At 37.8% G+C, this 15,477-nt stretch overlaps 1 protein-coding gene across 1 annotated transcript in view; it reads left to right on the forward strand.

Moving 5' to 3' along the window:
* ZNF652 (zinc finger protein 652) overlaps positions 1-15,477 on the forward strand; it is a 48,908-nt gene that overhangs the window by 5,241 nt on the left and 28,190 nt on the right. The window lies entirely within an intron of this gene.

The following is a 15,477-nucleotide window of genomic DNA, read 5'->3' on the forward strand; positions in this document are numbered from 1 at the left end:
AAAAAAAATTAATTAATTTAAATATTTAAAAAATTAAAATTAAAAATAAAAAAAAAAAAAATTACATAGTACTGAGTATGTAATGTTTTAGACTTCAGAGTATGTTACATTATTGTTACTATTTTGGATGTCTTATTTCTACATGTCAGTACATTATATTAAGTTGTTGAGAAATTTTTTGCTTGTTTGTTTTGGCTTTGATCCCCTTTGTGTCATCAGAGTCACTGTTGTGAAACTGACAGCTATTTAAAATGGTTAAGTAAATAATTTTTAAAAACTCTTACAGTCTTAATATACAGGTATATTATATCACTTCCTCTTCAATCATAGATTCCAATTCAGTTAGGCTTTTTAACAGAGAATACAATAAGTAACAATGCTGCCTTTAACACCCTCAAACAACATCTGCATAAAATCAGGTCCTTGAGAAGAACTCGAAAGATGGCTAAAAATGCTAAATCCTGTCTAAATATCTGACTGACTATGCAACCAATAAAAAATAATCACATAACACAGTCACCAAAATGATTAAATGGGACATATGTAAAAATTATTATGTGCTAGTATTGAAAAATTGGTAGGAATATAGAATTGAAAAAGTTGTTGAAAATGACCACATTAAAATATTGTGGGATTTCCAAATACAAACTGATAAAATCTTGGTTCATAACACACCAGAGATTTAACTCTGGTTGAAAAGAAGATAATTGATGCAGCAATACCAACAGATAGTAGAATAGAAAACAAAGAATTGGAGTAGATCACAAAGTATGAAGTTCTGAAAATCAAAGTGGAAAGATTATGATATGGTTATTGACATACTGGGTGCCATACCAAAAAAATCTTGGATGACACTTAGAGAATCTGTGCATTGACAAAATTTCCTTCTGTCAATTACATACAAAAGGCCACATTACTTCGATCCATGCTATACTATGCTGATATATTACAATGTCCTAAATTCTTGAGAAGAACTCACTGCACACGAAGGCCAATACTAACTAAAGAACTTGCAGTTGTGATAATAATCGTTCAGCGTTGACAAAAGTCAAAATCAGATTTCAGAAGGCAGGTTTCTTTGAAACAGTTTACATCTTTCCACCATACTTTAACATGATCAAACAACACTTGCCTAATCCAGATCCTTGGGAATGACATGATAGGTGGATAAAAAAGCCAAATCCATTCTAAATATCTGGTTGACTATGCAGTGAACCTTCATATGATTCAATCTTCATATGGATATTTAAATGCAGCTTTCATGGACACTAAATTTATTATATTTCCAGTAATGAAAGATTGCTTTGTGATAGAAATGGAATGCTTTGGTAAAGGAATTTTTCTACCTTTTGTATCACTCATTTTCTCCTTCCCCAGCATTGTTCATTTCACATGCACGTGGAAATGTGCAAAATTCTGGGTTTTGTTCATTTCCACCTTCCCATGAATGTACCTAAATTATCAAATACATTTTTTCTATATGTTAAAGAAATTTGAAAAAATATATCTAATATTTGTGTCCTCTAATAAATGACACAATAAAATAATGTTATAATTGACATTCTCTTACATATATATTATTCTGGAAAGTTTGATCCAGAAAATGCCATCCTGTATTCTAGTAGGAGATTCTTCTCTAAAGGGCAACTTTTATCTTTATTTTATCTTTTATCTTTATTTGAGTTCTGCAATGACCAGAACTCAAAAAAGTTCAAATCTCAGATTATGATATGTACAATTTTTTTCAGTCTGATGGATATTTCATTGCTGTATCATTAATTTTCCCCCTAAACAATATCTTCTCATGCAACTTTGGATAGAGGAAAATCTAATAAGTTCTATGTTCTTTGGAATCCAGTTAATTTTTTTCTTATAGGAGCCTAGTTTTTATAAATGTAATTTGCTTTTTGGGTTAGTATCCGGGATATAATGCTAGTACTGGCAATTCCTAATAAGAATGAAACTGATAAAATGATGCTGCCTGGTGGTCAGTATTATTCAGAGGAGTAGATAAATTAGTATTTTAAATTATGCGGTTGTACCTGTTTGATTGATTATGTGCTATCCTGTTGGTGTCCACTTTTATCAGTCACACAGACTGTTATTCTCCAGAGGATCTGTCCCCAACTTGGACCTTCAAGACTTCCGGTGATGCACCCATTGCAGCTGTACTGTCCATCCACCTTGCTGGTGGGTCAACCCCTCCTTCTGATTATACCACACTCAGATATGTAGGTTTGGATCATTTTCTTATAAACTAATGAACAATTTTGACTCATTGTTAATTGGGTTATCTTTATTTAATTTTAGATCTTATGTGGAAATCAGATCACAATCTAGGTCATATTTATGCAGAAATATTGAAAATTCAGTTTAAAAACTTTTAAGAGCAATTGTATGTTTAAGATTCATGGAACCAACAGATATTCCTTTCATGTATTATGTTAACTATGGCTTTTTAGTTGGGGGAGAAAGGAAGGAAAGACGAAAGAAAAGAAAGAGAGAGAGAAAGACAAAGAAGAAAAGAAAAAAGAGAGAGAGAATATGGAAACTTTGATCAACAACTCAGAAGTGTGTGTGTTTGTGTGTATGTACAGATAGTCCTTGCCTTGGTACAGGTGTTTTACAGTCCATAAAGTACTTCCAACCATCACAAAATATCCCTTCCCCTGCCCTGGTCACTCGGCTTCATTGACATTGGAGAACTGACAACTGGCTTGCCTTTACGACTGGTTGCAGTATGCTGCAGTCACCTGACCAGTTTGCAACTTTTTTGCTGGTGTCTGCATGGTTTAACCATGGTTAACAACCCCTGCAAACGTGTCAAAAGGCTAGGTCTAGTCACATAAGTGTCTCAATTTATGACCGCAACAACTTATGACAGGATTTCTGTTCCACTTCTGATCATAAGAAAGGACTGCTTATATGTCCATATACTGAACAATATACTTAAATTGATGGTTGAATTAAGGAAATTTTACAGTTCACAAACTAAAATGAGGCAGCTAAAATGAAACATGCTAAAGAAATAAGTAAAATTCATACACATAGAGCAGAGATGTCAAACTTGCGACATCACATGACGTGCAACATTTCGGAACTTTGTCCCCATTTCCAGCAAAGGTGTGGGCGCAGTTTCATCATGACGCGTCCGGCCCGTGGGCCTACAGTTTGACACTCCTGACATAGAGTGTAGGGGGAAATCTGTCTGCACTTAGCTCTTAGGATTGTTCTGTATCCCCATCCCCTTGGTGGATTTGCACAGATTAGACGTATTGTTCGACTTCAGCTATTAAGTAGTTTCTTCAACAGTGTTTTTAAGGCTCAAATAAGGTTTATGGAACATTTCTTATGTGAAATATGTTTGCTTTATTTTACAGCATGCTAGCCATTCAGTTAAATAATATTATTTTAAAAAAATCAGGAGGTAGGTGACTAGAAATAACAAAAAAGATTCTCATGGAAACTACACTATATTGAAGAAACCAGAGCTAGAGCTTAGCATGAATCAGTTATGTGTCCAATAAATGGCAAACAGCTTAGCAGAAAATATGCTATGGAAATTTTTCTCAATAAAAAGTTCAAATTATTTATTCAGGGTTCTTCTTTTAATGGAGAATGTGCATAGCTATGATCTGTTTCTCATTCAGAGATTACGTAATCTGATAACATTGTGTTGAAGGGAAAAATGTTCACTGCTATACTGATTTTGTAGCCCTCTTGATTTTCTGAATTATATATTTTAACTGTTTTAATCCTTTGAATAGATTGTGGACACTGATACATTGTAGCCTTGAGGAGATGTCCCGTTTGTATGATTTGCTGTTTGCTTTAATTTTTGTAGTTTTTATATTTTTGAAATTGATAGCCTGTGTGTGTGTGTGTGTAAGTATGGAACATATTTGCAATAGAAGCAAAAAACAAGCAAGCAGACATGCTTCCAGTGATCAGATAAAGCAAATAATGGTTGGCAGGGATGTTTTCTCTTGTTTATGAAGAAGAATTCCAGTTTTTATATGGAAATCTTCATTGGAATAAAGCAGAACTTTGGTTTGAGGCTCATAATGTTCTAAGAGATTAATGTTGTTCTTAAGAAATATTACATTAACTAAATAATACTCTTTTTATATTTTTTACATTCCTACATTTCAGGTGGAAAGATAACTAGACACAGAATTAGATTTAGCAGTGACACTATGCTTTTAACAAATTAGATAATTGTTTCCAATAGAATTGCTTTTCTAGGGATGTTGTGTAAGATTACTGACATTTACCAGATGGTTTGCATTTGTATCACAGTTTTTTGTACAAATTGAATACTTATAAAAAGATTGGAGATCAAAAACACTAAAAAAAAACCTCTATTTGGTAAGATTTTCCTTAATTCTAAAATTACTCTTTATTTACTGTTTTCAGTTAACTTACAGTAGCCACATGATTTAAGGAAAATATTTTTTTTTTATATAAGAAGATACTAGTACCGTGGTGGTGAAGATCATGAAGTTGGAATTGATTGATTGACCTTTTTCCCTAAAAAAACTATGTTTCCTTGCACCCGGCGGCGGATTGCAAAGGAGCAACGGCATGGGGCTGGGAGTCAGGTAAGGAAAGAAAGTTAGTTTCTGGGGGGAGCAAAGATTTCTTTCCTTACCTGCCTCACTTGTTCTAAGGCCGCTTTCCACTCAGACACATTGCTTTTGCCAATGGCCCAACTGCCCACTTCAGCACCCTCCTTCCCTGAGCCTCCGGCGCTCCACCTGCTGCTTTGGGGGCTTTGTAGGCAGAGCTGCAAAGTTCTCTTCTCTGTCAGTTCTGCCTACAGAGCCCCCAAAGCTGTAGCTGAATGGGCAGGTGAAGGGAAAACCTGCCCCACTTGTTCCACGGCCAATTTTGGCCGAGCTGCATTGCAGCAGCATTGGGGGCAATACGTGAGGTGACAAACAGCTGTGTCATGCCGAAACTGACTGTTTGCTGCCTCCTGTCCAATGCTGCTGCCATAAGGCCGTGGAACAAGCCGGGTGGCAGTAAGAAAACGGTATACTGCTTCCTTACCTCCGCCCGGTTTGTTCCGTGGCCTCATGGCAGCCACATTGGGTGCAATGTGTGAGGCAGCAAACAGCCATGTCGCGCTGAAACCAAGGGGCCGGCAGGCTGTGGCTGCTGATGGACACAGTTGGCCCCCATGTGCTTGCTGTGTTTGGGGGCCGATGGTGTCAGGCAGCAGCCGTCCTGGCCCCTGCATCACCTTGCCTTGGCCTGCAGCAATGGCACCCCTGCCCTGCCTCCTTCCTCACGTCATCTCACCCCCACAGGATGAGCCTCCTACCCACCGTCCCACCCACCAGAGACCTCCCTGGATCTCCCCCAACCCTGCCTGGCTCCCACAGGCATCCCTCCCCATGAGCAACATCGAAGTGGCCATGCCCACTCCGGCCACACCCATCCAGTCTGCTGTGACCACCACAGCCATGCCCACCCAATGGGCCATGCCCACCCAATGGGCCACGCCCACCCAGCGCTCGACAATACTTAAGTGGGTTTTGGGTTGCAGTTTGGGCACTCTGGCTAAAAGGTTCACCATCACTGCCCTATACCATTTCAGACAAATGGCTGTCCAATCTCTTCTTAAAAACTTCCAGTGTTGGAACATTCACAGCTTCTGGAGGAAGGTTGTTCTACTGATTAATTGTTCTAACTGTCAGGAAATTTCTCCTTAGTTCTAGGTAGGGATCTCAGAGGCTGAAAAAGGATTGGGAGACATCAAGATTTCCAATACAAGATAACAATTTTAAGTGATGTAATAATTGTCCGTCTCAGGAACATTGTGTTTGGAAGCCAGTGCTTTTGTGTGAACTCATTGAATGTGAATTGTGTATAGTATCAAAATACTATCAAGTATTTCTTTGAATTTCATTGCATGAATTATATTTGTAGAAATTTGCAAGCATCATGCATTGCCTTCTTTACTCTTAGTTGGACTCTTCCTTAACCCTATCTTTATCCTCAAGAATTTATTACCCATTAGTAATCATGCCGGTCTATCAGTTAAAAAGTTGATATACTCCACCCGTAACTCGTTGAAACTTACTTACCTTACCTTATCTTTTAATTGTTTATTTCTGAATATTTTCTTGTGCTGTTCATCTGAAATGGTTTGTACCATTTTTGGACTTGTCATACACAACAGCAAGCCTAAAGTTCTTCCAACAAGTATTTACTGGAACGGAACCTGACTGAATCATCCATTTGACTTTTAAACAAATTCTTAAATATTTTTTAAACATAAACCATATTTAAGTAGGTTTCTTGACTCTTCTTTGAATATTTGGAAGCATTAGGAGGAAAATTACATCTATCTCCCTCCTGTTAATAGCAATTATGGGTTATGACTTTTCTTCCAAATAGTTTAGCAGTGCTACCTGTTTGCAAACTCTTTTTAGATTAAGGAATTATTTTGTAAATAATCAAGTAATGCCAGAATATATTTTAAAGCAAAAAATGGCATATATGAATTATTACAACTAAATAGGTTTTTTGGTTAAAAATATAATTTGCAAGACAACTGCATTGCAACTGCTAAAAGTGTTTGAAAATCTTACATAAGAATCTTGTTAGTCTTCTAAAGGTCTTAAATCATGTTAGTTTTAAGATATAATATCTCTGACACAGATATTGGGTTGAAGAATTCACATTACAGTCAGCATCAGCAAACAACAGAGAAAATTACTTAAGCCTTTCCTAGATGTTATTATCTGCCTGCTGTATTTTTTTTTCTTCCTGGGAGACTACCTGGGTAAGTCCCTGCAGGTTTTCTTGGCAAATTTTTTAGAAGTGGCTTCTTATAGCCTCCTTCCTAGGGCAAAGAGAATGTGACCAGCTCAATCTCACCTAGCTGCTTTCTTCCTAAGGCAAGACTAGAACTCATAGTCTCATGGTTTCTAGCCTGATGCCTTATCCATTATATCAGAGTGGTCTTGTATGTGCATATACGAGTAACTAAAGTTGCTTGGGGAAAGCCCATATAAATGATAAAAGTGTAGCAAAGGGAAGGGTGCTTATATTCCTATATGACTGCCCTTTGTTCAGAAGTTCTGATCAGAAGCAATTAAAAATGTTAATAGAATATACCGTAGGTAGAGGAAAATGTACTTTCAGTCCCAAGATATGCTTACTGTCATTATTTAGTGGGGCCACTCAAAAAGAACAACAACAAAGAGAACTGGTTCATGATAAATGAAGTAAGGCTGGCCATAGCATAGTACAAGTAGTCCTTAACTTACTACTACAATTAAGCTCAAAATTTCTGTTGAGACAGTTGGTAAGTGAGTTTTGCAGCATTTTACAACCTTTCTTGACATAGTTTTTAAGTGAATCACTGGAGTTGTTAAGTTAGTAACACAGTAGCTAAAGGCACTGAGATAGAAACCAGGAGATACTAAGATCTAATCCAGGGGTCTTCAAACTCGGCCCTTTGATGACTCGTGGACTTCAACTCCCAGGATTCCTCAGCCAGCATGCCTGGCTGAGGAATTCTGGGAGTTGAAGTCCACGAGTCATCAAAGGGCCGAGTTTGAAGACCACTGATCTAATCCTTCCTTAGGCACAAAGCGAACTAGGTGACTTTGGGTTAGTCTCGTGTCTTTCAGCACTAAGAAGTCCACAGCAAACCACTTGGAGAAAACAAAAAGTTGCACATGTAAACTGAATGGGCAGGAACCAAAATTGACTCAGAGGCCTCTCCTTTCCTCCCATCTTTGCATAAAAAGCACAGAAGTAGCAATTGGGAATGGCCATCTTATAAGATGCTTCCTGTTACTATTTATGGTACTTTTCATAGATGTTTTGTTAAATATTTATAAACTATGAATCATAACTAGATCTCATTTGAATAGTGATTTCTTCATGCTTTCTTTAATATGTATTTGCTTAGTGTGGGGAAATATATAAAATCTTTGAATGTGTTCTTTTTTTTCCTTTTGAAAAATATTTTTTAATTATTACCTTTTTTATTTTTCCCAAGTACTATAACAGTATTTTTTTTATTCGTATATCTGTGATGTATGGCTTAAAACCAATTTGTATATAGATCCATTATGTTTCTCCACCATCATCAAAGGAAATTGTGAATATGTCTTATTCTTGCAGTGCTTTTCAATGCATACTTAGAATTCCCACATACTTGAAGCTAACTCTTAATTGGCTATCTTAATAAACTTCTGTTTGGCCAAATTACATGGGAGAGAGAAAATGAGAGATTGAATAAAAATAGACTGGCCTTAATGACACCATTTCTATTTCTATTTAAAAGATAGAAAAACAAATATTTTTGTTGCAGTAGATCATGTAAATGCTCTTTCATATTCATTGTAGTTTAATTGAAAAATAGGTTTAGTCTGTCTATAATTAAAAATGTGCAGAACATAAGCATCTACAAGCCCCGAATTTGAAATGAGAATAAAGTGAGACTAAAAATTATTTGAAATACATTTATATATCATTCTTGACCTACTTATTTTGTAAAAATGAGCCCCATATTTCATTATACGTATCCATTCAAAATCTGTGTTTGTAGGCAATCCACTCATAAGCAGCAAGTGTAATTAGATCTTCAATACATTAAGTGAAGGGGTTATACATTTATAATTGCAATATCAGTTTTTTAGTTCTAGTAAGGGCATGGAGAATAATATATTTATGTCTAGTTGTTAAATTCCATGTATTAAATATGTAATTCAAGAACATATTCTGAAAAATTCAATTTTTGCCATAGTCACATTTATATAATACAGATTACCGGATTTTTCGGACCTAAGACGCACCGGACCATAAGACGCACCCAGTTTTTAGAGCAGGAAAACAAGAAAAAAAATTATTTCTCCTTCTCTCTCTCTCCCTCTCTCTCTCTCTTTCTCTCCCTCCCTCCCCCATTGTCCCTTCCTTCCTTCCTTCCTTCCTTCCCTCCCTCTTTGTCCTTCCCTCTCTGCATTAGAGCAGTACCCGCGGAGGCGGCCCTGCAGCCCGGCTTTCTCTTGCAGAAAGCAAGCTGAAACGGAGTGAGGGAGATTGCCAGAAATGCGAATCGGCCGATCTCGCGCTCCTGCAAACTCCCTTGCTCAGTTTCAGCTTCCCTTGCTACAAGAGAAAGCAAGCTGAAACGGGAGTGAGGGAGATTGCCAGAAATGCGAATCGGCCGATCTCGCGCTCCTGCAAACTCCCTCGCTCGGTTTCAGCTTCCCTTGCTACAAGAGAAAGCAGGCTGAAACAAGGCATATTGCTGCAGCGCGAGATCAGCCGGTTTGCATTCCTGGCAATCTCCCTCACTCCGTTTCAGCCTGCTTTCTCTTGTAGCAAGGGAAGCTGAAACCGAGCGAGGGAGAGTGCAGGAGCGTGAGATCGGCGTTTCTCAGCACGTGCCGATTCATGCTCCACTTGCAGAGGTTGGGGCTGGCCATACGGATCACCTTCGGACCATAAGACACACCCTCGTTTTCCCCCCCACTTTTGGGGAAAAAAAGTGCGTCTTATGGTCCGAAAAATACGGTATATTACAGAGATATAATACAGATTGTATTAATTATATATAGATATAATAGAGTCCAGTAAGTTATAAATATTTTTGTTGTGTAAGGTCTTCCGACACTCTTGGTATATAAGTTAAGACTTTCTCCCATTGATTAGGTAATATAGGATCTCTAGCTCTTTCTTCCATTGATCTTTTAACATCTGCATATCAAACTGATTTATTTATAACAAATATCTATAAAAACTGGGGTTCTAAGTGGATTGGGTTGAGTCACCCAGCCAGCTTTCATGCCTAAATCAGAACTAGAACTCACATCTCCTGATTTCTAAGTCATCTCTCTCACTCTCTCACACTCACTCTCTCTCTCTCTCACACACACACACACACACACACACACATCACACACACACAATATTTTCATAAGATAATTATATTTATTTATTTATTTGTTTGTTTTTATATACCGCCCTTGATCTAATAACATACTATATTTTGTGTTTTTCATTTATTACTTAAAAATAAAAGCCCTTATGCATTTTGTAACGTATGGGTCTTCGAATTTTGTTTTTGTATTGTTTCTATTACTATTTTAAACACAACAAAAATAAATCAAAAAAAGAAAAAAGTTGTGTTATTTCACTTAATGTGAAGAACATTAATTTTTTAGTGCTAATCATACTAGCTGAGTTTTAAAATTTTCTTTTTTACTTCCAATTTCATTTTGTTCAAATGAAAGCCTACCTTTATAGCCACATTTGGAAATTGACTATCAGAAGTTTGTAATGCAATTGATAGAGATAATTGATTATCCCATAATACTTTCTCAAATGACAATTCCTCTTTTTCTTTCTCTTAAGTCACTATTTCCTCTATGTTTATCATATTTTTTTTCTGATAAATGTCATAAGCTAACTTGGGGCACAGTGCTTAGGCGGGATCCAGCATCTCTCATTTTTTGGAATATAGTCTGTTCTTTCTGTGAGTTCCAGTTTAGTAGGACTCCATGTTCTTTGTGCTTCTACTAAAGTTTATAAAATTAGCTGCTGGTACATCCAAACTCCTGAGCTATAAAAGATATTAGCAGGGTGACTTGTTTATTTTCTTTCAATTTCACAGGTGGCCTTTATTGTGGATTAAGGGTCAACAAGTAAGCAAATCAACATAAACTTAAGGTTTGGCATCCTAAACGTTTAGCAACAGATAGATAGGATATTTGTTTTTATTTTAAAAATCATTTCAGGTCTGATCTGATCACACAATTCTTTCTCCTCAGTTCTTCCCTGTCAGTGGCAGCAGTAATGGAATATGGGGTTGCTGGTTGAGTCGCTAATATAGCTTCTGTGATTTAAAATACATATATAAACCACAGATATCAGAATACTCAAAAAATGTTTTGAAATAAGAAAAAGCCATTTCCCTACCAGCTGCTAAATTTTTGAACAAAGCCTATCTGTTGAGTTCTGTGGGCAGGTTGTCAAATAAAAATGTGAGTACTGAACAAACAGCATTAGAACAAAATTTTGGACCACTAGCCAAGAGGTTTGTTTCACTGTTTTGTTATTATTGAGCTAGACTGAATCCTTTACTATTATTTCTTTGCTTGAATCACTTTTGTGATTAGTTGTACTTAAGCAAACAAAGTAAACTTCTTCCTCCTTCTATTTTCTCCACAACAATTTATCTTTCCCATGCTACAATATCAATCTTTAGCCATATTAAGAGCATGGAGAATTTATCCAATTGTAAAATGCCATGTGGTATGTATATAGTTCAAAAGAATATTGTCTGAAAATTTTAGCTTTTTTCGCACAATCATATTTAGGTAATCCACCACTTTCTCATTAAACTTGGTAAAAATAGGACTTCTAGGAACATTTTTAAAAGAACATCTCCAACAAAAAATGATTTTGACAGTCTTTAATTTTAGAACGTATTGGACTCTTACATTTTTTAGGGATAAGTTGTATAATTTTAGATCCATTTATATTTTCTCTAGAAGTTAGAGAGTGTTTTAATTATCTAGACACTATAGGAATCTAATTCTTTATTATACTCATTTCTTAACTGCATATTTATTTATTTTATTTAGTTACATTTATATACCGCCCTTTCCCTGAGGACTCAGGGCGGTTTACAGGGAGTTAAAAAATCCAACATACAAAAGTTAAAACCGAATTAAAAAATATTAAATTGACCCTGTACACAATTAAAACCCCAATTAAAAATTTCTCCTCAGCCTGGGCCCGAGAGCTCAAAGAGCCAGGTCTTCAGGCCCCGGCGGAATGATCGGAGGTCGGGGGCAGTTCTCAGCTCCACCGGCAGCTGGTTCCAGAGGGCAGGCGCTCCCACTGAGAAGGCCCTATCCCTGGGTGTCACCCGCCGGCAATCTCTCACCGGCGGAACCCTGAGCAGACCCTCCCTGTGGGAGCGCACTGGGCGAAGGGCATTTGATGCCGGCAGCAGGTGTTCCCTCAAATAACCCGGACCCAGGCCATGTAGGGCTTTATAGGTAATAACCAGCACCTTGAATTTCACCCGGAGGGCAACCGGAAGCCAATGCAGCTTGCAGAGTAGAGGTGTTACATGGGAGTATCGGGAGACCCCCATTACAACTCGCACGGCCGCATTCTGCACCAGTTGAAGCCTCCGTGTGGTCTTCAAGGGCAGCCCCATGTAGAGAGCGTTACAGTAGTCCAAACGGGAGGTCACAAGCGCATGAGTAACTGTGCGTAGGGCGTCTCGGTCCAGATAGGGACGCAACTGGCGCACCAGGCGAACCTGTGCAAAAGCCCCCCTGGTCACGGCTCCTATATGGTCTTCAAAATTGAGCCGTGAATCCAGGAGGACGCCCAAGTTGCGAGCCCTATCAACGGGGGGTAACACCTCACCCCCCATCATTAAGGATGGAATAACTTGGTTAACCCGAGATGCCGATATGCACAGCCACTCAGTCTTGGCGGGATTGAGACGAAGCCTGTTTCTCCCCATCCAGACCTGAACCGCCTCCAGGCACCGGGACATCACGGAGAGGGCATCACTGGGTTGGTTCGGGGTGGAAAGAAAAAGTTGGGTATCATCAGCGTACTGGTGATACCCCACCCCAAAACCACGAATGATCTCGCCCAGCGGCTTCATATAGATGTTGAACAGGAGGGGCGAGAGAACCGACCCCTGAGGAACTCCACAAATGAGAGACCTCGGGGCGGATCTCTGCCCTCCTGTCAACACCGACTGCGAGCGGCCCTGGAGGTAGGAGGAGAACCACCGTAAAACGGTGCCTCCCACTCCCAGCCCCCTGAGACGCCGCAGCAAGATACCATGGTCGATGGTATCGAACGCCGCTGAGAGATCTAATAGGACCAGGACAGAGGAACAACCCCTGTCCCTGGCCCTCCAGAGATCATTCACCAGCGCGACCAATGCCGTCTCCGTGCTCTGTCCGGGCCTGAAGCCCGATTGGTACGGGTCCAGATAATCAGTTTCCTCCAGGAACAGAGGGAGCTGGTGCGCCACCACACTCTCAACAACCTTCGCCAGAAAGCGAAGGTTGGAGACTGGACGATAGTTGTTTAAAACAGCCGGGTCCAAAGCAGGCTTCTTGAGAAGGGGTCTCACCACCGCCTCCTTCAAGGCGGCAGGAAAGACACCCTCCTTCAAGGAAGCAGTTATTACTGCATGGAACCAGCCTCGTGTTCCCTCCCGAGCCGCATAAGCTAGCCAGGAGGGGCACGGATCCAACAAACAGGTGGTGGTGCTCAGTCTCCCCATGATCCTGTCCACATCATCAGGGGAAACAGGGTCGAACTCAGTCCAGATAACGTGCTCAAGACCGCCTGATTCCTCCACCTCAGACTCTGCCCAGTCAGAGTCCATGAAATTGATTTAATGATAACATAAATTTAAAACAATAGTAGAAGGATTTTTTGTATGTTTGCTTTTATTTTAAAGGATTTTACAAGTTGTTCCAGTATCTTAGACATCTCAGAAGCTGAAATGTCTGATCCAAATAATGTTGTTAAAAATGTTGTAATTGTAAATGTTGCCATTGAGTTATATCTGAGAAATGAGAGTTATCTCTTAATATAGTGTGTGTTAAAATTCATATTCATCCACTATCAGTTAATCCAAAATCAATATCCCTGCTTCTATCCAATTTTTTAGATTTTCCCATAAAGTCAGTTTGGCATAAGAAAAGGGTCAAATCTTTTTTTTAATCAGTCATTTCATTCCATAACTTCCTAACGGACATCATTGTGTCCAGAGATACCAGGCTTTTAGTATATTTAGATCATAATCCTGTCCACCAAATCAAAGGTGCTATGTATGTATATTCCAAATTAGCAAATACCAATTGTTTGCTTCCAGTATTTAATACTTGACAATAGATAAGCATGACGATATAGATTTGTAAAACCAAATTCTCCCTCATTAATTGATAATTGTGCTTTCTGTAAAGATGCTCCAGGAATTAAAGAACTAAAAATTTTCTAAACAGTTTATTTTCTGAAAACTTTTCTAGATACCGTATATAATCCTACCAAAATATAAATCAGTCTGGTAATAATGTTCATTTTACAGTATACAAAATAACAGATTTGGAAGGACCTTGGAGATCTTCTAATCTAACCCCCTGCTCAGGCAGGAAGTCCTATACTATCCCAGACAAATGGCTGTCCAATCTCTTCTTAAAAACCTCTAATGATAGATCACCCACAACTTCTGGAAGCAAGATGTTCCCCTGATTAATTGTTCTCACAGGCAGGAAATGTCTTCTTAATTCTAGATTGTGTTTGCTCTTTTTTCTATTATTAATTAAGAAGCAATAACAACTTTTTAAGTCATCTTTTTCATCAAATTTTCTGTCAATTGAATGGGAGGAAATAAGATTACAATACAATATCTGTGATTCCAGGACAAAAAATAAGAGAATTGCTTTATGCTTCTACTATTCAGTATGGCAGAAGTTGGAAATATTTTGAGTTTTGTTCCATTGAAACAGAGCCAGCTTAAAATGTTCCTGTCAAGCCTTTCAAATTTGGGATAGAACTTTTCTTTGTCAACTTATATCCCTTTTCAATCACAGAGTGGATCTAGGAGGCTTATTAAATAGGATTAAATTATATATTCACTTTGTAAGCTTTGTCTAGCTCTTTTTCTGATCTTTTGGCTATAAAAGCAGTCTGCATATGTGTGTGTGTGTGTGTGTGTACACACACACACACACACACACACACACACACACACACACACACAGACCGCGTGATTTTTGCTGTTATTTCTATCCAATAACTTCTCCCCCCACTTTTATATATATGGAGGAGATCACTATCTTGCCCCAGGTCTTTATACCTATATGGAAGCTTATCATGGTTGGATTGTATATTATGCTTTTTCTCAAGAACTTATACATATACTAGGTTATATGGGCAAATCACAGATTCCTATTTCATTAGGCACAATCATGATATTTCAAGATGATCTTTATAGTTACATAACTAGAATCTTCTGCAAATGAAATTATAAATTTTCATTATATACATTATATACATCCATAATCTTACATAACTGCATTTTTATTTAGCATTTAATACTCATTTGAAAAATTTAAAAGAATTTTAAATTAATGTTAAGTAAATATTAAATGTTCAAATGATTGAAATTTTTCTCCTTCCTAATTAATCACAGTTGTATAATATCTGTTGCAGTTCTGTTTTAATTTTGAATATATGAGTAGGCAAATACCTTAAATCAGATATTAAAAGTACCAGATTTGAGGTGATGTTGTTATTTATTTATGGTTAAACATGAGTAAGAGAAACTATTACACATTATTTCTTAAATATATAAAACCATTTTTAACTATATTTAGCACCTTCTATTGCTCTAAAATTCAGATAATAGTGTATATTTGTCAGCAATTCAAAAAAGCATTTCCCATTTTTCTCCTGTAGATA

This window comes from Vipera berus (genome assembly GCF_964194415.1).
Source record: "Vipera berus genome assembly, chromosome: Z".
Classification (NCBI taxonomy): Eukaryota; Metazoa; Chordata; class Lepidosauria; order Squamata; family Viperidae; genus Vipera; species Vipera berus.